Source organism: Haemaphysalis longicornis, unplaced genomic scaffold (assembly GCF_048455015.1).
Source record: "Haemaphysalis longicornis isolate Haplotype H1 unplaced genomic scaffold, Haemaphysalis longicornis Haplotype H1 scaffold_7, whole genome shotgun sequence".
Taxonomy (NCBI): Eukaryota; Metazoa; Arthropoda; class Arachnida; order Ixodida; family Ixodidae; genus Haemaphysalis; species Haemaphysalis longicornis.
Window position 1 is genome coordinate 68,503,791 of NW_027526422.1, and position 24,421 is coordinate 68,528,211.

The 24,421-nt window shown below is 43.6% G+C and overlaps 1 protein-coding gene across 2 annotated transcripts in view; it reads left to right on the forward strand.

Moving 5' to 3' along the window:
- LOC144145855 (uncharacterized) overlaps positions 1-24,421 on the forward strand; it is a 328,427-nt gene that overhangs the window by 171,594 nt on the left and 132,412 nt on the right. Inside the window, exon 3 of one of the 2 annotated variants that reach the window (XM_077677654.1) lies at positions 18,271-18,333. The gene's annotated coding sequence lies outside the window, so the exon portion shown is untranslated. The remainder of the gene's footprint in view (positions 1-18,270; positions 18,334-24,421) is intronic. The other variant, XM_077677655.1, reaches the window with a different exon arrangement.

The following is a 24,421-nucleotide window of genomic DNA, read 5'->3' on the forward strand; positions in this document are numbered from 1 at the left end:
TCCTAATGTCACTATTCTGCAATTCTGCCACCAAATGTGGGTCAGCTTCTCTGCGCCATCTTTTAATCGTGAATGGGTGTACACTATTCTTAATCTGATTGTTTTACATTTTATTATTTTAACGCGTTTTCTTAGCTCGTGCCCTCAATACCCCTAAAGTTCGACCGCACCACAAACCGCTCAACAATATGTTTCTCGGGAATTGCTACGGGGTGGTCTCCATTTAACGCTTAGCAACTGTGCTTCTCTCTCTCTCTCTCTCTCTCTCTCTCTCTCTCTCTCTCTCTCTCTCTCTCTCTCTCTCCTCTCTCTCTCTCTCTCTCTCTCTCTCTCTCAAAATCGATGACCGCGAGGTCCTTGGCTGCGACATCGCCTTTCGTGATGCTTTGCATCGTTGACGTACTCCCGCTCTTCGCTTGTCCGTTTGTTTTCATGTTCTCATCGATTCGATTTCGGCGCGCGCTCTGCAGGTTCCCTATGTTAGGGCAGAATGTGCAGTTGTTTTGATGGGTAGTACAGACGGGAAACAAAGTGCGCATGATAACTTTGTTCCCTTGAAAACTTGGCAATCAAGCCGCTCCCAAACAAACAAAAAAAAAAGAGAATCAAAAAACATTTGGCCGATGTTCTCGTGTAATCGACTCGTACGGGCTGTTTCAGAACCTGATGTCTTTTTTTCATTTAATTGAATGGATGGGATACTCGCACCCCATCTTCCGTGACCTGAAGGCTGAGTGTATGATTGTACGAGCTGTCTGAACACTTGCTGCTACCCCTGCAAATACACGTCAGTACACGTCCGGTGTGCTTGGACGACGATTGTACCCTCGTTAGTTTCTCATGCGGTGTCGATGTCGGCACGAATTATGTGTGATCTTGAACATACATATTGAAGCGTGTTCACGTTTCCTGTGCCCTTAACACACATCACAATCCTCCCCACTCCCCAGGTGACCACCGTTGTGTAGTATCCTGCCTTAAAGCTCTCAAAGCGGGGGAGGCTTCTGTCCTTCAATAACCATAAATGGGCTGTGCTGATGGATGTATCGATGAATGAATGAATGAATGAATGAATGAATGAATGAATGAATGAACCACAATGCAACGTTCAAAGTAAGCTTTTAAGAAGCTGGCACCTTTCTGCGCCATCACCCCAGTGTGCGACTTCAGCTCTGGACATCCCCACGACCTTCCTTTCCCTTCCCCCCTGAAGCAATTCGACATCTTGCTGTCCTGCTCCTCCCTGCCTATCCAGGTTAACCTGGTTGCTAAAGCGCAGGGTGCGCAGACTGCAATGAGCTCCAGTAACGAAGGACACGACCACGCTTATGCGGCTGGTTGCTAAAGCTAAAAAAGTCCTCTCTCTCTCTCTCTCTCTCTCTCTCTCTCTCTCTCTCTCTCTCTCTCTCTCTCTCTCTCTCTCTCTCTCTCTCTCTCTCTCTCTCTCTCTCTCTCTCCGTGCGTGCTCCACATCTGTCTGAACGCTGTCGTGTTTCTGCCGTAGCTGCTTCCCACTCGGGCAAATGTTAAAAAAAGACTATAAACAAGAAAGAACCTGCGGAATTATTATTCCTCCCTCTGTTTTCATAACAGGGACCGGCTGGTTGTGTTCTTGTTCCTGATAAACTCTGGAACAGATGACAAAATGTTTCCCTAAAGTACGGCAGTTTGAACTCGCATGGCAGCTAAGAAGGTCGTTGCCGGTGGGTGCGGGCGGCTCCCGCTTCCGAAAATCGGCACGTGCGTGTGACCCCAATGCTGAAAAGTGTGTTTTCGTTTTCAAATCCGTGTTAGAAGCGTCCGCTTTCCAGGAAAGGCAAAAAGCACTCGAAGAACAGTCGGTAAACCGCAGAAGGCAGTTCGTGCTAAAATATATCGCATCTTATTGCCAGTAGAAATTGATCGACACGCGACAAAGAAAAGCGGTTTCACCTGTTTGTGGTTTACTCACAGATAGCGACTTGTCGTCTTTACTAGCTAAGCATACTAGGTTTACCTGAATAAAAAAAACGTAGTCGTATTTCCGAGTCAATGAAAGATTCCCCGCGGAGAGTTCCCGTTGTAAATCAAGATTTGACGTTGATAAGTGCATTTCCCTCTGACAGGTAAAAAGAACACTGCCCGTTGAGTGAATGCGAGTCGACGTAGGTGTCTTCTTCGATGCGCTTTTATGAGACGATCAAGTTCCCTTTTAAGAACGCGACTAAGAAGGAAAGTGAGTTCTTATTTTTATTTTTTTTTTGTTCACGTGCGCGCAGTTCTCAGCCTCTTTTAATTGAAATGCAGATCAGAAATTTCTGCGTTCGGAGGCAGAACGACTTTGCAAGTAAATTTGAATCGTAAAGCTTATGGCCATTCTTTTTTATGATAATTCAGATTACTTTTTTTTTCGTAAACGTTCTTGCGAAACTATGAGCTTTTTTATGGTTCTCATGATAAGTCAAATAAGATAATAATTAGATTAGTACAAAAATCTTCATTTAAAAGTTTATTTTTATCCCAGTAATTAGTTATGTGCGAGATTTGTGACGAAACCACCTCAAATGTGCTGAATATTTTAGACACCATTGCAGCAAACCAAAAATTCGTGTTAGGCGAACGCCTAAAGCACCTAGGCGTAATGTTAGCAGCCCCTACATTCTTTTTCCCTCGTGGGAATCAACTAATTCTTCACCATTCAGCTCCCATAAAAGTAACTGAACTGTAGAAGCATTTGGCTTGTTCGCACCGGTGGTTAAAATAGAGCGCGTATAAAAAAAGCAATAATAATACATGACAACCTATGCTATTCTTGCTCTTGCAGCGACTAAGTTAAACACCAAATGTCGTTTGACACTTTCTTAGCAGTACATATTAATATCATTATACGGAGAAGTTACAGCCCCCTGTAGCCACTTCAATAGGCGAAACTCGGTTCATTTTTCTTTTAATGCACGCCTTTCGATGCTTTATTATTAAATAATTGTGGAATTTTTAAAAAAATTCAAGCGTATTAAAATATTCTTAAATATTTTATATCTTTGTCTTTAAATATTTAAGTGCATTAATACAAGGAAATTTTCTTAACGCTTGTCAGGAATTTCCCAGAGTGGCACTGCGCAGCACCAATGAGTAATTGGAAATATTGCTCGTGTAATGTTTTTCATAAAATCTTCTCTAAAAACCAACCTTACGCGTATGCCACGCGCACTTCTACCAGTAGGTTAACAGTTGTTCTTGCGTCCAATTTAAGTCTTTGTTTCTGCCTTTTAAACGCGTATCGGCGTATCGTGTCGACAATAGCACCTTCGCCATCAAAGTGACGAGAAAGGAAACTCGTCGATTGTGTGCCCGCTATTTTTGCGCAAAAGATAGAGGCCGCCAAATAGCGCTTTTAGGAAATGATGAGCGCCGTATTGGGACGCGTTTTCTTTGTTCCTAAGAGCGTTCTGTCGCACTCCGTCTCAATGCCAGAGGTGACAGCAAGGTCGGCCAAATGTCGCTCGCTCGCCGGGGCTCGCTCGAACGCTTACTGCAGCGCATTCAGAAAGTGCAAGAAAACAAGCTGAGACATTCTTCATGCGCCTGCAGCTGCGCGGGAGCTAGAAAGGGCGTTCACATGTCACCTTGTTCGGCAGAAAAGAGATTCTTGACCTTGACTGGCATTTCAACGCTGCCTCTCTTCCAGCGGGCACGCGCGCGCGGAAAGAAAAATGCGAAACACACAAAATGGCGTCCCTCGTGGACCGTGTGTTGCGACCGGCCAGATATTGTTCCGTTTGGCTTTGTGAGAGCTGTTTTGTTCAAACGTGGGTGGCCTTTTCTTTTAGCGCGACAGCGACTTTTCGCTACAGCTCCGACTGTCGCGTCCTGTCGACAAACGACCTTGACACGTCCTTGGAGCTACATACTTCTTCTACCATCCCGTCGACCAAAGACCTTGGGACCGTTAACGCTGATTGGCTGGTGGCTTGCTTGATCGCTGATTGGTCCGCGATCTCACTGCCACTAATATCGCAGCTCTCACTGGCGGGAAAATTGATCCAATACACTCGTGATTATTGAAACTGAAACTGGTGTGAATGGTTTGTATTTTGGTGCGAAAAAACATGTTGGGCAGGATTTTTAGCAGCTAATTGAGAAATGCGTTGCAAATTGCGAATGTTTGACGTATGCGGTGCCACTGAATAGCAATGTATAATAATTTTATTGCGAGAATTGTCTGATTGCTTTCGCTACTCCTTTTTTTTCGGGAACTTTCCTGTGCCTAATGACAGTAAGTTCCTCTCTCTAATCATTCTTTTAAAACGCCGTGGTGAGAAGCCGAATGGGCTGTAAGTTCTGCATTTTAGGACGGCAAGGGATTTGTCGATGATCTGCGCGGCTCTTTGGCAGCCTCCTGTTATTTTGAGTCCCAGATATTTTATTGCCTTATATACTGATGGGCGTTGTAGTATCAAGTTTCTTGGAACATTACGGGAGTAAAAAAATAGGGCAATCGTAATACAGCTAATTGTAATAACTATCAAAATTTTGAAGGAATTAGCGCACTATGTATTTGGGTTTATAATGGGCGAATTTTTTTTCTTTTTCCTTGGCGTCTGCTTTAGTGGGTGATTATTAGCCGTAATGCCAGCTGTTCCCTCCTGCACGAGACTATAGAAAAAAGTTATATGCCTGCAAGGCCAACTGCTAACGGTTCTTTGGGGTTATACGGGCATTTCGTGCACCTTGCACGCTTTCATTCGCAAGTGAGTGATTAGGTGAGGTGAACAAAAAATTCACCCCCCTCCCTTTGTAAAGAAAGCTGAGAGAAGCGAAAAAAGCTTTTTAACATCATAACTGCGTCAAAAGTGCGTCAATACTATCGTTAGAAGTGCGCCCAACCTTCACTGAAAGTGTGTTTAATCTAAGATCGTGAAACGTTCAGAGATCAAAACCGCAAATGAAGACCAAACCCACGCGACCATTTTTCGCCCACTAAGTAAGCGCATCCACTAACGATCTCAACCTATACAGATACGCGGTTTACGAGATAAAGGTATACTGTTATACTGTTTCTTCACGATCGATGCGTGTATTGTCTTATCTAGATCCGTTCCTTTTTCGCGACTTTCGGGTAACCGTTTTGAGACACTGGAAGTCCGGTTTCAGGCACGCGTGATGTGTCCAGAGATCTTATCAGAGCTTTTCGGTCGACCAACCGGTCTATGGGTAAATGCATGTTTATTTGACAAAACGCCGTCAGTCCAACTAAGAAAGCTTTCGCTTTAAAAACGATTTTTTTTTTCGACGTTATTGAGCCCACTCGTCCGCTATTTTGAACACTCGTGCATTCTTACTCATTTCGATAACACCGGCGCCAGAGAGCAGCCTGGAAAGCTACCTACCTTATGAGGTCGACACCAAACTCATATCAACTCACTTCGCGATATGAAACGTAGTTGAGAAGAGGCTGTGATATGCTTAATGAGTAGGGTTGGAGATTTCGACGTCGGATTTCTGGCGTCAGGTTCAAGACCGTGGAGCTTACGTTTCTTTGGCGGTACTATTCACCATTTACTTATTTTTATTAGACTGGAAACGAGCTTCCTGGATCAGATAACAAACTGGAGTAGAAGATATCATAGTTCGAATAAAGAAAAAAGAAATGGACTTGGCGTACGTTAAAGATTCCCAAGTCGATTAAATTAATCGAGAGCCCTCCTCTACGGCGCACCTAATCGCCTGAGAAGCGTCGGCGCGTTAAACCCCACAATCAATCAATCAATCATCTAGTGAACTTTATTTAGCTCTGGGAACTCGCCAAAACATTGACATCATCTGTGCAGATTTTTCTGAAGCTTTTGATAAAGTTCCTCACAAAAACATGATTTTTAAGCTTCAGCAAGTACGAATAATCTCAGATGTAATAAATTGTATATTCGCATATTTACGTCACACTAGAAAATACGCATTAAGCGTTGCGCATCGAATTCCTTAAAAGTGCTGTCCGCTGCCCCACAGGGATCTGTGCTGCCCCCCCCCCCCCCTTTTTTTTAATTTGCATAAACAATATCCCCACAGTAGTTGCAAGCTCTGTAAAGATGAAACCTTGTGCCGACGACTGTTTAATTTGCACCCCTGTAACTGATAGAAATGACGAAACCAATGTTGATCGATGTCATCAATGCGCGCGGAAGCGCCGTCGCACGGTATTTTTCATATTTCGCGGGTTGTCTTTATCAGTCAGAATAAATGTGTAGGAAATTAGTTTTTAGCGGAAAATACCGCAGTTAGATGCCCCTCGTGGGTACCTACAAGAGCCTCATAGACACTTTAGTGATTAGGACAGTACTTCTCGAGTTAGATAATTAATTACAATTACGTAGTTAAGTTTTATTAACGAAAAAATGCTGCCCTCTTCTCCACAGTACTGCAGACATTATGCACTACATTTTCTTAAAATTACGCCATTACTCCTTTTTTAATCTTGGTACATGATATCTGGGACACCCTGTATACCACTTCAGGAAGGTTGCGGGTAAAAAGGTTTCAGCCCTCCTGACTACCCTCCGGTCCCTCCTTCCCCACCTAGTTGATCCAACGAGTCAAAACAGCCAAAGAGTCAGTATATCCAACCGATTCATTAGATATAAAGTGTCAGTACATCCACGAATGGATCAACACACCCGTTGGATCTAGTGACGTTTTGGATCTAGTGACTCGGAATCTGGCAGTGCCGCTTCGACAACTCGGGTTGAAGGGGACCTTCTTTTTAAACACCGGGCGGGACTTCAGCGTGTACGACGTGTCGGGAGCTGACAAATAGCGACTGTAATTAGCTTATGCTACCTAGGCCATCGCGCCAGGACTGACAGAACCGAGGCCCCGCCATGCGCGTAGCGAATGAGTATTGGGAATGAAAGGTTCGTTCAGTGGACGCTGAAATGAAAGTCAGCAGTTCAAGGAACCCTGCAACACTTTCTTCAACTTTCTTTTTGAAATCTAAATGCTTGCAGAACGTTGTCACCCAACACACCCATTACTTAGATTAGGGGCTCACGAGGTACCTCAGCCAGAACTTGCTGCTCCATGCCCATCAGATAACTTCTAAACTCGCTCAAAAGATTTTTCTCTCTTTCCCGGTCCTGACGTTCTTCGACGGCCCGAATTACATCGCTAAGGTCATGTAGCGGCTGCTGGCCGGTTTTCCTCCAGTTGCAGAAATGAACGCTTTTCGATAGCAAATTAAAAAAAAGAGCCACAAAGCAAAGCAGAAATGGAAGGCGTGTCTGGTGCGACGAGCAAATCACGCAGTGCCGCTCCGTGCTGGCGATAAATACAGCTTTCACAGTGCTTCCAGACGTGACGGAAAGAGTGAAACCGCTTATAGAAAGTGTTGCAGGGTCCCTTTAAGAACGGAAAGGAAGAAATAGTTCGTCGGTTTGTTCCGTGTTTAAATAGATTTATTGAAATGTAAGGAGGAGGAAAAGAAATAAAGAAAGAAAGAAAGAAAGAAAGAAAGAAAGAAAGAAAGAAAGAAAGAAAGAAAGAAAGAAAGAAAGAAAGAAAGAAAGAAAGGTATTCTAATGTCACATGCCGGCGCTGTTATAACGTGAATGCCCCGGGCTACGGCATTTAAGATATTTGAGAGAGAAAGAGGGCACCGACCAAGTAACGAAAAAGAAAAACTTAAAAGACGTTTCGGCTCCCGCACGGGAGCAAATGTACCCTCCCGACCAGACGGTTGTCCGTCAAACCCTTGACTTCATTTAAGATAGCACATAGCACCACTTTTATGTTAATGGGACGTGACCGACCGCGGTGGCTCATTGGCCAAGGCGCTGTGCTGCTGAGCCCAAGGAGGAAAGTTCGACCCCGGCCGGGGTGGCTCCTGTTCTGATGGAGGCGAAAAACGAAAACACCTATCTCTCGACATTTCGGCGCACGGTAAACATCCCCAGGTGATCAAAATTAACCCGGAGACCTCCCGTGCGCCACGCCACATAGACCAGGTGTATCTTTGGCACTTTAGACCGTACAATCAATCATGTTTACGGAACTCATGGCTATCCGTAGTGCTCTTCACACCATCTAGAGAAGTCTGCGCCGAGAATAGACTATTTGAAATAATAAAGAAAAAACTCTTCGCTTCAGTCACACTAGTTGGCACGCCGCGGTAGCGCAGTGGCTAAGGCGTTGTACGGCAGAGATTCGGGCCCCAAGGATGGGGGTTTAATCCCTGCCGCGGGGAGGCGAAAAGCGTAAACGGTCGTGTGTCGAGATTTTGGCGCACGTTAAAGGTACCCAGGTAGTCTAAATTAATCCGGAGCCCTCACTACGGTGCCTCACTACGGAGCCCTCACTACGGAGCCCAAGTGAGATTACGCGCCTAAGCCCCAAACTGAAAGAAAGAAAGTCACTCCAGTCAGCCCTGTGCCTTTGTCTTCACGCACTGCTACTCAGCCCAATAAAAAAACGTGTATGACCGTGCTTCGCGTGGCCTCCTGAACTGAGGCGAGCTAATATTGCATAATTTCTTGTTATAGTGTTTGCACATTCCATTAGCGTGTGAAACTGACCCGTACCTCGACTGCCTAAATATTTTTAACAATATTTTCGCATTTATTAAAAGGAGGTCCCCCCGACAGTTTTACTTTGGGACCTCCTTCTGTACTAATAACTATGTGCGATGTGCATGTACCCGAATCCTTGATCCTTGAATCCTCCCCCCGACCCCCCCCCCCCCTTTTTTTTTGCGCGCAATAAACGTTTTGCCTCCTCCGCCGTGCTTCCAAAGCGGATCGTGATGTCAACCTTTCAGTGGCTTTCTCGGCAACCAAAGTTCGTTCTCCGCCCCCTGTTCACCCTGTCCAAGAGCTGCGAATACACTCATACCGTTATTTACAACGGACGCTGCTGGGCTGTACGGCCCACTTGCTCGGAAGGCAGCGCTGTCGAAATTGACCGGACAGAAATTCTCGAGTGCGCATATCGGCCCCTATGACCCACACCATGGAGGTGGCACTCACAAATGCACACTCCTACTTCATGGGAATGGCGGCAAGTCAGGCTCGGCAAGCTTGCGGCAGGCCGGAGGCCGTACGGCAACGTTCTAGGCAAGTGCCCACGTTTTGAATCGGAAAGAAGGCAGCTTTCCTCTGCTCTGGGGGCCTGACCCCTCGGCCGCTGTTATCTGACGAGAACATCTTAGGTCGCTGGACTTCTCCGTTACCAGCACACAATTAGAAAAAGGTGCTTATACTCTTCTTGCGAACGACAAAAGGGTTACAGTACAGACGACTCCAGTGGCAATCACTTAACTCGAATGTATACAGCAATAACGCACAACGCACCTGCATACGCTCTGTTCTTACCGTTTTCTTTTAACTTTAGTCCCTACCTCTCTCCGTCCGTTTATTATTATTTTTTTTTGCTTGCTCATTTTTTGCTTCCTTTTCTGTTTCCCCAATGTGCGGAACAGCAATTGGTTGGTTAACAGTCTTCGCGTTCTCTAAATTCGGTTTTTTGCCTTTCTGAGGTCACATGTTGGCTAATAATCATCATCCTAACTATAATAATTATCATGTTTTTCGTTCACTGCGGGATGAATGTTTATCCCATTGGCTTCCAACTATTTATCGTACGCTGTGCAACTTAATATCTACCTCCACATTTTCGTATCTCAACCCTCTATCAAATTTACGCCAAGCGTCTTCTTCAATACATGCTGTACATAATTTGGGTGATGTAGCGCTTATTATCTGGCGCCCTTCTTAGTAGGAAACTTCGCACTCTTGTGAAGAAATAACTTACCTGCACACTCTTATTATATGTCTTCCAGGAAGTCCGTGTATGCGTCCTCTCCTCTCTGCTCTCTCGGGCGTTTCTGCTGAATCAAAGTTTCTTGCGTAATCTATAAATGCCGAGCTAAGTGATTTATTATACACTGCAGACTTGTCCCTTACTCGGTTGATAGAACGAATTTGATGCATTCTCTAGTAGCATTTCCTAAATCTAGCCTGTTTCCTCAGTGGTTAAAAATCTAGGGTCTTATTTATTCGGTTAACTAATGTCCTCGTAAACAGCTAGCATCTTACAAAAATCGGAAGTTCTTAATAGGTCGGTAGTTCCTCAGCTCTTCGACATCACCCTCCTGTGAATTAGAATTATGGTGGCATTTTTCCAGGCCAGTGGCCCCTTCAGTGTATGGTGGCATCCAGAGAATTGTTTTGCAAGCTTTCCTAGTGTATCACCACTGCTTTTTAATGGATCCTCTAAATCTAGAAATGTGCACGATATTGTAGTGTGTAGTTGTTGCACATGTAATCTCACTGCTGTCTATTAGGAACCGTGACAACAGAAATATTAACCGTAATTATAAAAATGGGTCAGGTTTAACACCGGAAAAGCGAATTATCACGAGCAAAACGTTTGTTGGCTTGTTTGTGCAGAAACTATGCACAGAGTGTTTCGTGATAATTGAGTAGCACCTGCCACCCTAGCTATCCGATGGTGGTGTGCCATCCATCACGAGACTGAGCGACCAGGCGCCGGCAAAGCAGCCGGCGCCTGGTACTTGTTATTGTTCTTGCCGTCTGTTCGACTATTTACTGATATCATTCCTACGCTCTGTGGAAGTTTTCTCTTTTTCTAGATTTGTCTACATTCTTTGAATCTAGATTGTCTATATCCAAGGATATTTACTCGCGTATCGGCAAGGGACTTGCCTTCATCAGAGTAAGGTTCACATCACATTACTTCCGATGTAATGTGATGTAAACATTACTCTGAAGAAGGCAAGTCCCTTGCCGATACGTGAGTAAATATCCTTATTGTGTTGCCGCGTGCCGCGTGTTCGTCTATTTACGCATGTCATTTCTACGTGATTTTCATGAGTTTCATATATATATATATATATATATATATATATATATATATATATATATATATATATATATTCGTGAAGTGGAGTCCTTAGTTGCTGCAGGAATACGCACAAAGTAGAAGTACGCTCTTCGGAGACTTTATTTCCAACGTTTCGACCTGAGGTCGAAACGTTGGAAATAAAGTCTCCGAAGAGCGTATTTCTACATTTCTACTTTGTATATATATATATATATATATATATATATATATATATATATATATATATACATACATACATACATACATACAATGGAGGAAAACCAGAAAAGCTGAAGAATAATAAAAACCACGTGTTTATGTAATCCAGCTTACTGACGCGACATTTTCAAAACCGAAACAAAACGTAAAAATTCAAAATAAAATCACAACGCCATAAAGGTGTGTGTACTCCAATGTTTCCACGCGAACATCTAAAGCACAGGGTGACTAAACAAAAGACTGTTTTTGCTGACGTGGTCCTTCGATGCCGCCAGGGAAACGTAAGGATGCTGAAATGGAGAAGCAACGTAAGAACGCTTAGACAATTCTTAGAATTTTTGCAGCCTTTCTATATCTGTTCAGCAATCACGGTCTTCTTTCTTGAAAATTTTTTTTAAAAGCGCTGAAAGAGCAAGTGAGTGGCAGCGAAATTCTGAGAATTTTACAGGTTTTTATATCTGGATACCGGTGATTTCGTCGATTGTCGTGTTTCTGTGAGAACCTTGATGATCGTATAGAGAAATATTAAATCCCGGAGAATCATAAAAATAGTCAGAATGCTACCATTTTAAACGTTAAAAAAAGCACTGCAAGAAAGGGTGAGGGAGGAGACGTTGGGCCCTACGCAAACATGTCGTGACGCCCCGTAGAATACTGATCATTTTTTTAGCCTGTTATTTGGTTCAAATTCACACCTTTTTCTGTCCGCCTGTGGTTTTAATTCTTGTCCTTTCGTTTTAAACTCGTAAAATATGGCGGAGTGCCCATGAAAATGCCGTATTTTGTTCTCGTAAACTGGGACAGTTTTTTTTTATTTCTGCAGGAACTTCGATGTGAGTAACCAACCGAACTTAGTTTAATAACTCATTACTTAATCATCCTAATCGTAAAAATATACGGACACGTGCAGGAGGTTGCGCCGGGAAATTCCTGCTGAATGACGCAAAAATTGGGCTCGTCTTTTTATAGCTCGTCTGAAGTAACCGCGAGCGCCCTGCGCATGTCGCACGTCAGGCTTCGAGAATTCCACCTTGAAACGTTACCGTTCCAGGAATCCCGCAGCGTTCGTGTCCGTCAATTTTGAAATGAAAACGATCGCACTCCAAACACTGACAGGAGCCGTCGCTGCCCTCTCGAAAACAAGTTACGTGGATCTCCAATGTCTTTATTTTGGCGCCCTTGAGTAATTCTGAATACACCTTATTATCGCTAAGGGTCTTGTCAAATCTCTCTGCAGCTCAATTATTTGCTTGCCCTTCAAAATTTGCCTGTTTGCTGCATGCGGGCGTAGGAAAGCAAACACTAACATTAGCCTTTTTTTTAATCGTTAGATCGGGCTTTCTAGGCATTTTTAGCGACAAATATTTCAACAAGGGCATGTGGGTCGTGATTGTGTCAACAGGACGCGCAGGAAAAACACAAGTTAGAGCTGCTACTGACGCTCGCGCCTCGGCAGCGTGCTGAAGAAAGGGCACGCTGGATGCGACCTCAGTAACTGCTGCTTTGACGCAGTATGCGTCAGTGCTGATGCATGCCTTCTTTGGAAGCGCGCGGAGAATAACCTCCTTACTTCGCCCGGGAAAAATAGACAGAGAGGAGAAAAGCTGAAAGAGAAGTGCCGGAGAAAGAAAAGACTAAACTGAGATGATATTGTATTCACGTCATTGGGTGGTAAGGGAAAAACAAACATATGTATAAACTATTCTAAACAAGTATGGTTATGATATCTCCTCGCACACAAAGCAAAAGGTCGCGCGCGAATATATTGAGCGCGGCGACGATTTATTGGACTCGGTGGCGGTGTGAACGTCCTCTTGTGACAAAAACGACATTCAGGAATTGTTGCGGCGTAGGATATTTCGCAGCGCTTTATCTCTCGGGTCACTTTGTGCTTCGAAATTAATTCGTACTGTTTAGATGAAATACTACGTTTTAGATAGCTTTCCGAACTACTGATCACTGCTCCTTAGCGTGGGAAATGTTCAGAATGATGCGAAATTACACCAGCGGATCCCTTATACGAGGTCACTTGCTTGCCTCGCACTCTCAACCCCCCCCCCCCCTCTCTCTCTCTTTATATATATATATATATATAAGAGAAGAAAAACTTCGAACAAGGTAAAAGCACGATTGTGGCCTACGTTTCAGCAAAGAGAACTTGCTTTGAGAGAACTCTTTGCGAGAACAAAGAGAACACATATATATATATATATATATATATATATATATATATATATATATATATATATATATATATATATATGTGTGTGTGTGTGTGTGTGTGTGTGTGTGTGTGTGTGTGTGTGTACATAGTCATGAAGGGTAGTCTACTTGTACTCACAGCGAAATATATAAGATTTGTAACGTGCTGATTATTTTCAAATATACAGATAGCGCAGATCAATTGGGTTTCGATACATTTATGTCGTTGGCGGAGGGGGAGAAAAATTCTTACAACAGAAGGTGCCTACATCTTGTATAAACTGTATAAGCAAAACCCCTGCGGTGCCAGTGCTGGAATAAAGGGATGTAGGGCTTATAAGGAGGCTGCATAACAGGGCCTCGTCTTCAGGAAGAATGGAAGGGGCCCATTTATTTTAACTTGCACAATGCATGGAACGACCGTTTATCGAACTTCGAGTGACACCTATGAACCGACTAAATCAAACAATGAGACGGAGCGCCCGCCTAGTGTACCTTCGCTTAGCGCGATCGTAATTCCCTTAGCGCTATTTCTTCCTCAACAAAAAAACAAAAAGAGATGTAGGTACAACACGGATTCACAAAGCGAACACAGCTGTTGGAGTGTACAACAACGGTAAACGCTTCGATGAAATTTTATCCTGTTTCTTGTATTGACAATACCAGGTTCTTTGTTTCTTGAGAGTTCTTTTGTTTTTGTTTTTAACGTGGACATCGTTGTGCACACTTTTTACATCAGCCCGGTAGCAACGCAAGGGCGAACTAAGGATTTCCTCGCCCTGCGCTTCGTTCGGTACGCAGCAGCGGGTGTGATTTCTGGTTACAGCTGCTGCCACGACAAGGCGACACCGTTGGTTTTCACCGGAACGTTTTGTAAAGGTCGATTTGCCCAAGCCGGCAAAGCGGTGGTTACCGCCCTTCATAGAAGCTGTCCGCGGCGAGGATCGTGTCTTCTTAGCGGTCACCGAGCTTCCCACTCATCACCTCTCACCCCAGGAAATGGTCGCACGGTTGACCACGTGTTTTCCGCGGGGATTCAGGCGTTGAACGTTTCTCGTTAGGTCTGATATTTCGCAGGCATCCGCCGCTGCTTAGCATTACCTCTATTTCAACCCTTGCGTGGGGTCCGACAACGTTTTTCCTGAGTCAATTTAATTCCAAAAATTTCATTTCGACATCACGAAATATTAACCGCTACCTTTACGCCGCCATGGTGTGTTCTTGACTTCTCTATTTCGCTTCTGTGTGCAAATAAATAAATAAATAAATAAATAAATAAATAAATAAATAAATAAATAAATAAATAAATAAATAAATAAATAAATAAATAAATAAATAAATAAATAAATAAATAAATAAATAAATAAATAAATAAATAAATAAATAAATAAATAAATAAATAAATAAATAAATAAATAAATAAATAAATAAATAAATAAATAAATAAATAAATTAATAAATAAATGTATTGGTGTACCGCACACATGAAGCAACTGTCCTTTGAATGACTGGAATGTCACCGCCTCAGCGGCTTTCAGTGTGTGAGGTTTCCTTGCCGAATAACCCAAACCGGATACCTTAACGTATTTTATCTAATCAAGAAAGCTTCATCAGTGAAGTTACGACGTTTAGTCCTTGTGATAATATACATTTAGATCATTGTAAGAAATATGGAAAAACAAAAAAAAACATGAAGGTGCAATCAGACGAAGAGAGGAGTCGTCTGCTTTGGCAATTGATTTCTGGCAGCCGTCGTCCGCTGCAGGAAACTAAAAGAAATTGTAGTATATATGTAAGTAACGGAAATATAAATAACGAAATCTGAAAGGTCTACCTAACCCAGCGCCCTAAGCGCGCCCTAATTACCAGTCACGCAATTAACTAAGGTTTGAAAAACTAAAATTGCCACGAAATCGTAAAGGTGTGTCTCATCCACCGCCCTCACGCTATAAACTATGAATAAATAAAATAAAATAACAACCTTCTTTCTCGGTTGACGTTCTCCTTTAGTGCTACCAAGTAAACGTGAGCTTGGAGAAACAGAGAAGCGACGCACGAATGCTTGTGCAATAGTAGACAATTCTCAGAATTTCTCCAACTTTTGTGTGCCAAGTTATGCGTCATTCCTCAGAAGATTGATAGCGTCTTTACTGTATGCTTGGCGCGCAATATTTTTGTCGTTCTTTTATAGCCGTGAAAACAGTCAACGCATTTAATTCTTATTTTGAATCAGCTTCAACCGTCCATAATTTTCAAACTCCTACTCTTATTTTAATCAACCCTGAGTGCCCTCAACAGATTACGTGTTTATCTGAATAAGGCCTTCTAAATTTGATAACCGAAGTTGAAAAGTAAGAAGAGCTGTGGCCCGCGTAATATTTCCAGTACATTTCTGGTTCGAACTTTTTGAACAAGCCGCTATTTTACAGTAATATTCGAAAATCTGTATGATCGGAGGCAGTTCCATTGTCATGAAAGCTCGCCTAAATGGTGCCCTTTTTTAAAGCTGCATGTAAAACTTCGGCTCCTAATTGCCGGCCGATTTCTTTGACATCTTCCTCATGCAAAATTCTAAAGCACGTCATACGGAGATGCACATTAGAGTTTCTGGAAGCAAATTATGTTTTACGTGAGTCTCAGCGCGGCAACGAACGTGGCTTTGGTACAATTACTGAATTTCCAGAATTTAGGTACAATGTTATTTTTTCCATTGATGCAGGTTATCAGGTAAATACTATTTTTATTGACATTTCGAAAACTTCCGACACAGTTCTTCATTCCAAAGGTTTACTTAAACTTAATAGCATATTACTTACTCCTTGCTAGTTGATTGGATATAACGTTTCTTTTGAATCGGTCACAATTTGTGCTTTTTAATTCAATGGCCTTCCAAGCCAATGACGTAACTTGAGGTGTACCACAAGGCTCTGCTCTTGGGCCGCTTCCTTGCTATTTATCAAAGACATACCCGGTAACATTACTTATCAGATAAGGCTATACGCTGACGACTGCGTAATTTATAAAAAAAAACGTACTGTTGCTGGGGGTCTTGGAAACCTGAACAATTCCTTTTCCAGTTTTTGTGCATATTTTCAGGCGTGGAAAATGAAAGTTAATTTGTAAAAAAACCGTCTCCACGACATCTCCAGATCGGCTGTACGCTCATTTATCGCTTTACTCGTTTAATGGTTTTACTTTACAGAGGAAAATAAATATAATTGATTTTACTCGTAAATGTGTATTGCTTGAAGCAAATTGATGCGCTTCAACCAATACATATTTCAACCAATACATATTTCCATATGTATTCGCCAGTACCTATGTACTGGCTTCTACCGATACATATTTGTGCTTCAACCAATACAACCAATACGCATTGTTCTTGTTGTTGATACCTGCAGCGCGTTCTGGGTGTAGCAGTGAACGAAACTAAGATTTTAACTTTTGAAAACCTTAGTACGTCACTCACTTGAACACGCTTCTCTCATCTGGAATCCTCACAAACATACCATGTTGCAAAATTAGAATCAAAACAAAAGAAAGTCATGCGTTTTAAATGTTGCAACTATGACCGCGGCTTTTCAGTGTCTTTCAGCTTATCACTTGTGGATTTGACTCCATTATCTGCTAGGAGCCGCTCAGAATACTCAAAATTTCTGTGCACCTTGATTCAATCACCGTGCTTCCCGTCACGGCACATATATCTGCAGCTTACAGCACCATCACCTATTCACACCAGAAGCTAACACGCGCTAAATATTGCACCGTTTCAACCAAAATTAGTTTTTTCCCCTTTGACTATCGGGCACTGGAACTTGCCACATGCTGATGGTCACATGTTGCCTACGGAGGAATTTCTGTCTGCATTGTTAAATTCTGAGTTCCTCGTACTTCGACTGTCTTGGATGTCGCTTTGGTACATTGTGGCGCAATCACCAATAGATAATAGTTTTAGTGGGCGAATGCGCTCCATCCATACGTTCCGTATGTGATCATCCGTATGTGATAGCCCGGAAAGTGGCTGTGGTGTGGGTGGTGAATAATAAATAAATAAATAAATAAATAAATAAATAAATAAATAAATAAATAAATAAATACTATTTTTTATTTCTAAATCAATCTCAATTTTTTTGGGAGACTGAGAGGATTTGTGGCTTCTCGATGAATGTAGGGTGCACAGAAGCGGTAATTGTGCAGGGTATAGTCTTCGTTGGAAATGGGTGCGAAGTGTGCTAGCAATACGAACGTGTGATGCAGACTCGTTTTGCTCAAATAAAATCGCATTGGGCCATATTTAGAATCAGTATGGCGTAGCCTGATACGGGCTCGTTCACACACGCCCGCAGGACATGCCGAAGAGCTGGCAGCAGTTCTGAGGGCCGCACTGATTTGCCCCGCAACTTCTCCGCTAATGCCTGTGAAAAACGCCTAATACACTTGAAAAAAAAAAAAACAGGCATTTATGCTTGTCAACCAGGGATTAGTGTACAAAAGTACCTGTACTCCTGCTTACAAAGTGTCGTCCAATACCGCATCTCGCGCACATTCTTCCCTGTGAGTATGTGGCAATTTGTTAGGCGTCAGAGTAGCGGCGTACGAGGTTCCGTACGTGTAGTGATCTAAGCACATTCACTGGAGCACATCCAGAATTAGAGCTGAAGGTTATACTTCTTGAAAAGGCCTTTCGACGTACAGAACGCGACAAATTATTTTTGCTCGCATTTTGACCTTTAGGCGTTCGCTTTCAAGTTCATATTAAAGAACAAACGCAGCCTGGTCTCCGTCTTACGTGGCATTACCCGAGGTGAGAGAGCTATTCCTATGCATGACAATTGTCCCCGCGTCTACCAGGCACTGTAACACGTTGGGACATCTTTACGCTCACTACTGCGTGCTTGTTCTTTTTCTAGTGCTGATGATCACACTGGCAGTTAACTCGGACTGTATGTCTAAGAGTTTATTTATTTGGTCTGATTTCAGTTCCTGCCTCTGCTGACTCACGTCTGCGGTGCAAGTCAATCAAGGACTCGACGCTGGCGTAAGGTGCGTAACTTAAACGGTCGTGGGGAAAAAGGAGGGTGGTGGTGGTTTTTTTGACGTTGATGTCAATTCAAATAATTGACTAATTCAAATATCAATGAAAGTGATATGGCAAAATTACGGGCGAATGCACTTTAAGCGGTGATTTCGGAATGTTTTACCTCCCGCCCTGGGTATTCACGTACGAGGACTGGGTCCGGCCAACGCGCGGTCACTGCTCTCACTGTGGAGCTTTGCGTGTGAAGCTTCCGTGGGGAGACAAATGTAATGCCCTTTCTCTTCTCCCACTGCCACTGCAACAGTCCTCGTGCCATTCTATTTTATTGTAACTGTTTATAAGCGTATGCCTGACGGGGCGCTGTTCGAAAAAACTTGAGACCAAATGATATCTACCATATGTGTATGCATGCAGGAATACATACATACATACATACATACATACATACATACATACATACATACATACATACATACATACATACATACATACATACATACATACATACATACATACATACATACATACATACATACATACATACATACATACATACATACATACATACATACATACATACATACATACATACATACATACATACATACATACATACATACATACTGTAACGTAGTATTTTGGTTACATACTGCCGCTACTGTAGCATGAAGATCGGAAGGAAAAAGTCGAGACGTCGAAGAGGTTTTAAACGTTAACTTGTTTACTTTACTGATGACATTGGTGACATTTAGCACATACGAACTTGAAACAATTACACTTATTACATAGATGAAAAAGACAGTCAACAGATTAAGAGTACTTAGCGTAACATGGTTGGCGGGCGAAGGGCTCCCGGCGTCTGGCCCCGACGATCGGCAGCAAGCGGCTCTCCTGGTGTTGCTCGCCCTCAATCGCCAGAGGGGCCGCGTTATATTTGCTTTGGGGGGGACTCATTGGGGGAAAAAGCGCATCCTAGCGTGTGCGGACTATCGGGAGCAAGTCTTAGGCACACCCGCAGCCAATCAGGAAGACGCTTCTAAGCTCCAATCAGACATGTCCCCGCCAAAGCGAAAAGGACCAAAAACACAGACACAAGGTTTCGACTCGAAAACGCGCGCTTGGAGAATTACGGGCGTAGAGCAAGTAGTTAGACAAAACGCACTTAAGTAAACAGGGGAAAAGGGAAGGTCGTCGGAAGAACACAGCGGCCCGCGTAGGCGCGCAATGGGGGGTCGGAGACGCCAGTGCGTGCGGCAAGAGAAGCCGAGGCGAGGGTTCGCTTCCCCCAACAGCCGTCGTCTCCCGGTCGGCCGACAGGCAGACAGACGCGCCGGAGCCGTTTCTCAGAAGAAGGGCCAGGGCCCAGCCGCGTCCGAAGCGCTTTTACACACAACACTTTGGAGGAAGAGCCCTGGCTGCGGGCACAGAACGCAAAAACCGAACGAACAACATCAAGAGACCTCGGCTTCGCGACAATACATACATACATACATACATACATACATACATACATACATACATACATACATACATACATACATACATACATACATACATACATACATACATACATACATACATGCACATTTGTTAAGGCACTCTCCCCTCAGCGTTAGAATTACAAATCTGGGATTAGCTGCGCGGTGTCAGCTACTGATACTCCCTTATTTTTTGCTTTGTTAATAAAATATCAATGTACAAAACCTGTACATAGCTTGTCCGCTGCAACGTAATATTAGCCCTAACAGCACACACCTCCGGCTAATTGTCGCGCACGTCTCCGAGACGCGATGAAGCTGACTTCAAAATAAGCGCATACGGTCAAACGTCCTGTCAGACGGTCTCTATTACGCGATTGACACCCCACCATACACACACATAAATTTTTACTTCTCTTTGTTCTTGCGTTGCGAGCATTTCCCTGCTTGTTTCTCACACCGCGAAACCGTAAAACAATAGAAATTGTTTAGTGAGACGCGAACAAAATCGAACCAACGTCGGAAAATTTCTTAGCGGCCGCGGCCCCGCAACGTTGAGCGGAGATCGATACGGCGGCGCGACCTTGGCGAACCTTTACCTTCAGCGCTCGCGTACTCTCTCTTTCTCTCCTGCAGAGTAGTCAATGTTGCAGAAAGCACGCATCTCGCGCCGTGAGACCTCTCGCCCCTATTGTTTAGGGCGACGACCGTGCATGATGGGCTAGGTGTCACCTTCGGCGCGGTTAAAAAGTTTCAAGGAGTACAGGGTAGATAGGGCTGCCTGTAACCTTCTGCGCACATGGAAGGCATGAGGCTGGCTGCAATTAACTCGCCCAACAAGGCGGAGCATTGTGGCCTTACCGTAACTCAGTACTAATACCGCTCTTACTTGAATGTATGTTAAAAAGAGCGTGCAACATTTGTTTCAAAGTTTTTCCAAATCTTAAATGCTTGCAAAACGTAGTCAAACGACACATCCACTACTTAGATTGGGGGATCGCAAAGTACCACGGCCAAAAATTACTGGATTATGCCCATCAGATAGCTTACAAACTTTTGCAAAATAATTTTCTCTCTTTCCCTGTCTTCGCGTTCTTTGGCCGCTGTAATTGCTTGATTACAGTCGGGTAGCGGGCATTGGCCGGCTTTCTTATAGTGGCAGCAATGAACGCATTCGATAGCCAATTTAAAAAGAAAGCCTCAAAAGCATAGCAGAAACGGACGGCGTACCAGCTGCGACGAGCAAATCACGCAATGCCGCTCCGTGCTGTCGATAACTAAAGCTTTTGCAGTGCTTCCAGACGCTAAGAAAAGAGTGAAAAAATTTTCTGAGGTGTTGCAGAGTCTCTTTTAAAAAGTTGTACGCATTTCCAGAACACGTAATTAATTAAAGATTTATACAGTCGATATTCTTCTTTTCGCGCAGCTTTAGCCTCTACTGTCGTTATGCCGCTGCTTATGAGTGTTGTTCTTCAATTCGTTTAATTTGCAAACCCACAGCTCAATAACATTAAGCTTGTCACTCACGATCTCAATATATTTATTCAGGGACCTAAGCGTCAATATGTGTAGCCTAACGCTCCCAGAAGACCGATTATGTCTGCATAAGATAGAAAAGTTGATCGTTAGCAATGCTCTCGTACACCGCAAAACAAGAGCAGTTAGAAATGAATGCAAGTGGCTTTGATTATGATGATGATGATTATGATGACCGCGATGATTGTGACAATTATTGACACCTTGGTCGATCCTGTCGGCTGCGCCATGTCAGCTTCGTTGGGGCGCAAATGAAGACCTTGCTTTTGGGAATTAAAAAGGGTTAGTGATAGAGAAACACTGAGGTTACAGTAGATAAGGGCAAAGGAGCACGAAGATTCGCCCCACGGACGCGCACCGCTTCGGACATTTCTTTCCCCTGCTCCTCCGCCCGGATCTACTGTAAGCTCAGTTTTTCTTTATCCTTCAGTCTTTAAAATTCCTTAAAGCAAGTATTTCATTCGACCCACAACCAAGCTGACATGATGGAAGTGCGGTGGGGGTGATGATGATCACGGCGATAATAATAATAATAATAATAATAATAATAATAATAATAATAATAATAATAATAATAATAATAATAATAATAATAGAGTCCATTGGGTGCGGTTGTTGTCAAAGTCCGGCCTTATCGGCTACTTCATCAACAAGCTCGTCTCAGCTTTTTCACACCTCGGCTGTCGTACTTTCAACGAACAGCATTTTCGCTTGCGCACCGCAATTGTTGTATAAATGGGGCGAATTCTGGACGCTTCGTTGCCTAAGCCGTTTTTGTCGGTCGACAGGATGTTTGTCCTTTCTGCGACCTTTGTACGGCTCTCCAATGTAAAACGATCCTCGCCTCTCGAGGGAGATGCCCTCGGGTCTGTGAAATGTGAGACTACTCATAGGCCGCTGGCAACCACTTACCCCGCGCGCTGTACGCGATATGACCTGAAATGCGGGAGCACGTGGCTCCTCTTGCTCTTCTGCGGTGGCTGAAGAGGTTTCAGGTGGGGCTGATCGCTCACGTAGCTATCGTATGCTTCGCCAGCTGGGTGGTCACGTGACGGCTTGCTGGACTTTTGAGGTGCGCTAGTAGGTGGGGAGGCATTTATTGGTGTAAACTGACGAGCGAAAGGACACCAGCAGGTATTAATTTGTCGCGCCTTGTGGCGGACACCGGAACGCCTGCTGGGGAGGGGGTAAAGGGATGACAGATTGATACAATACGTAATAGAAACAAATAAAAATAAAATAAAACAAAACAAAACAAAACAAAACAAAGAAGCACGCAATGTGGAGAAACGTAGGTAACATGAACATAATAAAGCGCATACAGCAAACATATTGAAAACAACACAGTCAGTTTTATAAAAAGGAGGGTGAAGGGTAAGTTAGCTGTGTACAAGTTTGCAAGTACGGTGAAAAAGAACCGAGAAGTGCAGTCTTTGCCAAATATTTACGGGCCGCGTCATAAGTATCTCTATCTGAAATAATTTAAGGAAAGGCCGAACGTCGGGGTAGTGGGAGAGCACGCTGGCCAGCTCCTGCCCTGAAACGCAGCTTTTGCTAGCGGAAAGGGCGCAGACAGCGGGGCGGAATCAACAGAGTCTTGGACTAAAGACCCCGGCCACAAATATGCTCACTTCAACTGTAAATAAACTCTCTCTCTCTCTCTCTCTCTCTCTCTCTCTCTCTCTCTCTCTCTCTCTCTCTCTCTCTCTCTCTCTCTCTCTCTCTCTCTCTCTCTCTCTCTCTCTCTCTCTCTCTCTCTCTCTCTCCAGTTGCGGTCAAAATATTTAATGCCAATAAGCAAACAGACTGGTTTCGCCACACTTCTGCAATAAACATTTCAGTAGTATTCGAGAGGTTAGCTTGCGTGTTGAATTCTTTTCTGGTGTATAAATTTCTATCATGGCCTAGAATCTTTCGATAAACACTGTACGTAAAACCACGCGTGTAAGACGTATGGAAAGAGAACCCGGCACTATTATGTTCCTGGAGGATTTGATGAATAGGTTATCAATTATGTACGATAAATACGAAAGAAAACCTGAATAGAACGATGGCAAAATGGTGTGCAGTTTCAATAAACACTGAGTGGGTATAGCCAATTTTGACTTATGTGGAATTGTTTGTCGGCTTTGTGTTCAACTCTTGTTGATGTTCATGTTGCGAGTCTATTTGCATGGTTTCGAAGTCGGCAATTGTTCCGGTAAGGTTGGGTTGTCTTCCTATAAGTGACTGTGGTGTTGATGAATCGTTTTCGTATGGATTACTCAAGTTCTCAATTTTTCTTCTTTTTGTATTGCATTGTGCAAAGGGTGAAAAAGCTGAAACTTGTGTATTTCCTTGTATGGATAAGTTCATTAGGATCAAAACAGCCCACCTCATTTTATGTTTTATACGCTGGACAGGGCTCAGTGTGTGTGTCGTGGTCTTGTGTCACATTGTTTTTCTTCTCTTTGAAGGGAAGTGAATTGATTGATTGTAGGGTTTAACGCGCCGACGCAACGCGAGCGATGAGGCCCGCCGTAGTGGAGGGGCTTTTCGCCTCCATCAGAAAAGCGGCCGCCGCGGCCGGGAATCGAACCCGCGACCTCGTGCTCAGCACCGCAACGCCTTCCTTAGCCACTGAGCCACCGCGGCTGGTCAGGGAAGTGAATTGCTGAATATTCACCGCTCTTGATACATTCCTCGCATTATGGGTAAAAGTGCGGGCGTTCGCTTCCACAGCTGGTCACAACGGCACAGTCTATTTACGGCCCGTACATTTTCGCTATAACTTATCATGTGCGCGCGCATATGAGAACATGTAGGGAGACGCATATAATTTATACTAAACAGCAAGCCTAACCTTTCACAGAACAGGTGAAAATGACGCAAAGGAAGGGTGCCCAAAGGTATTTAACGAGGCAATGAATGGTCGGAAGGCGTCAGACATGGATCTCGCTTAGACGTAATTCGGTGTGGAAACATTAAGCGAAATACATCCACCCGATTGCCCCAAATGAAGCGTTCTTGTGCACAACAACTCTAGGTGTCGCGGGTGCAATTCTAGGTCACAGTGATTGAAAAAATTCAGACGCTCTGA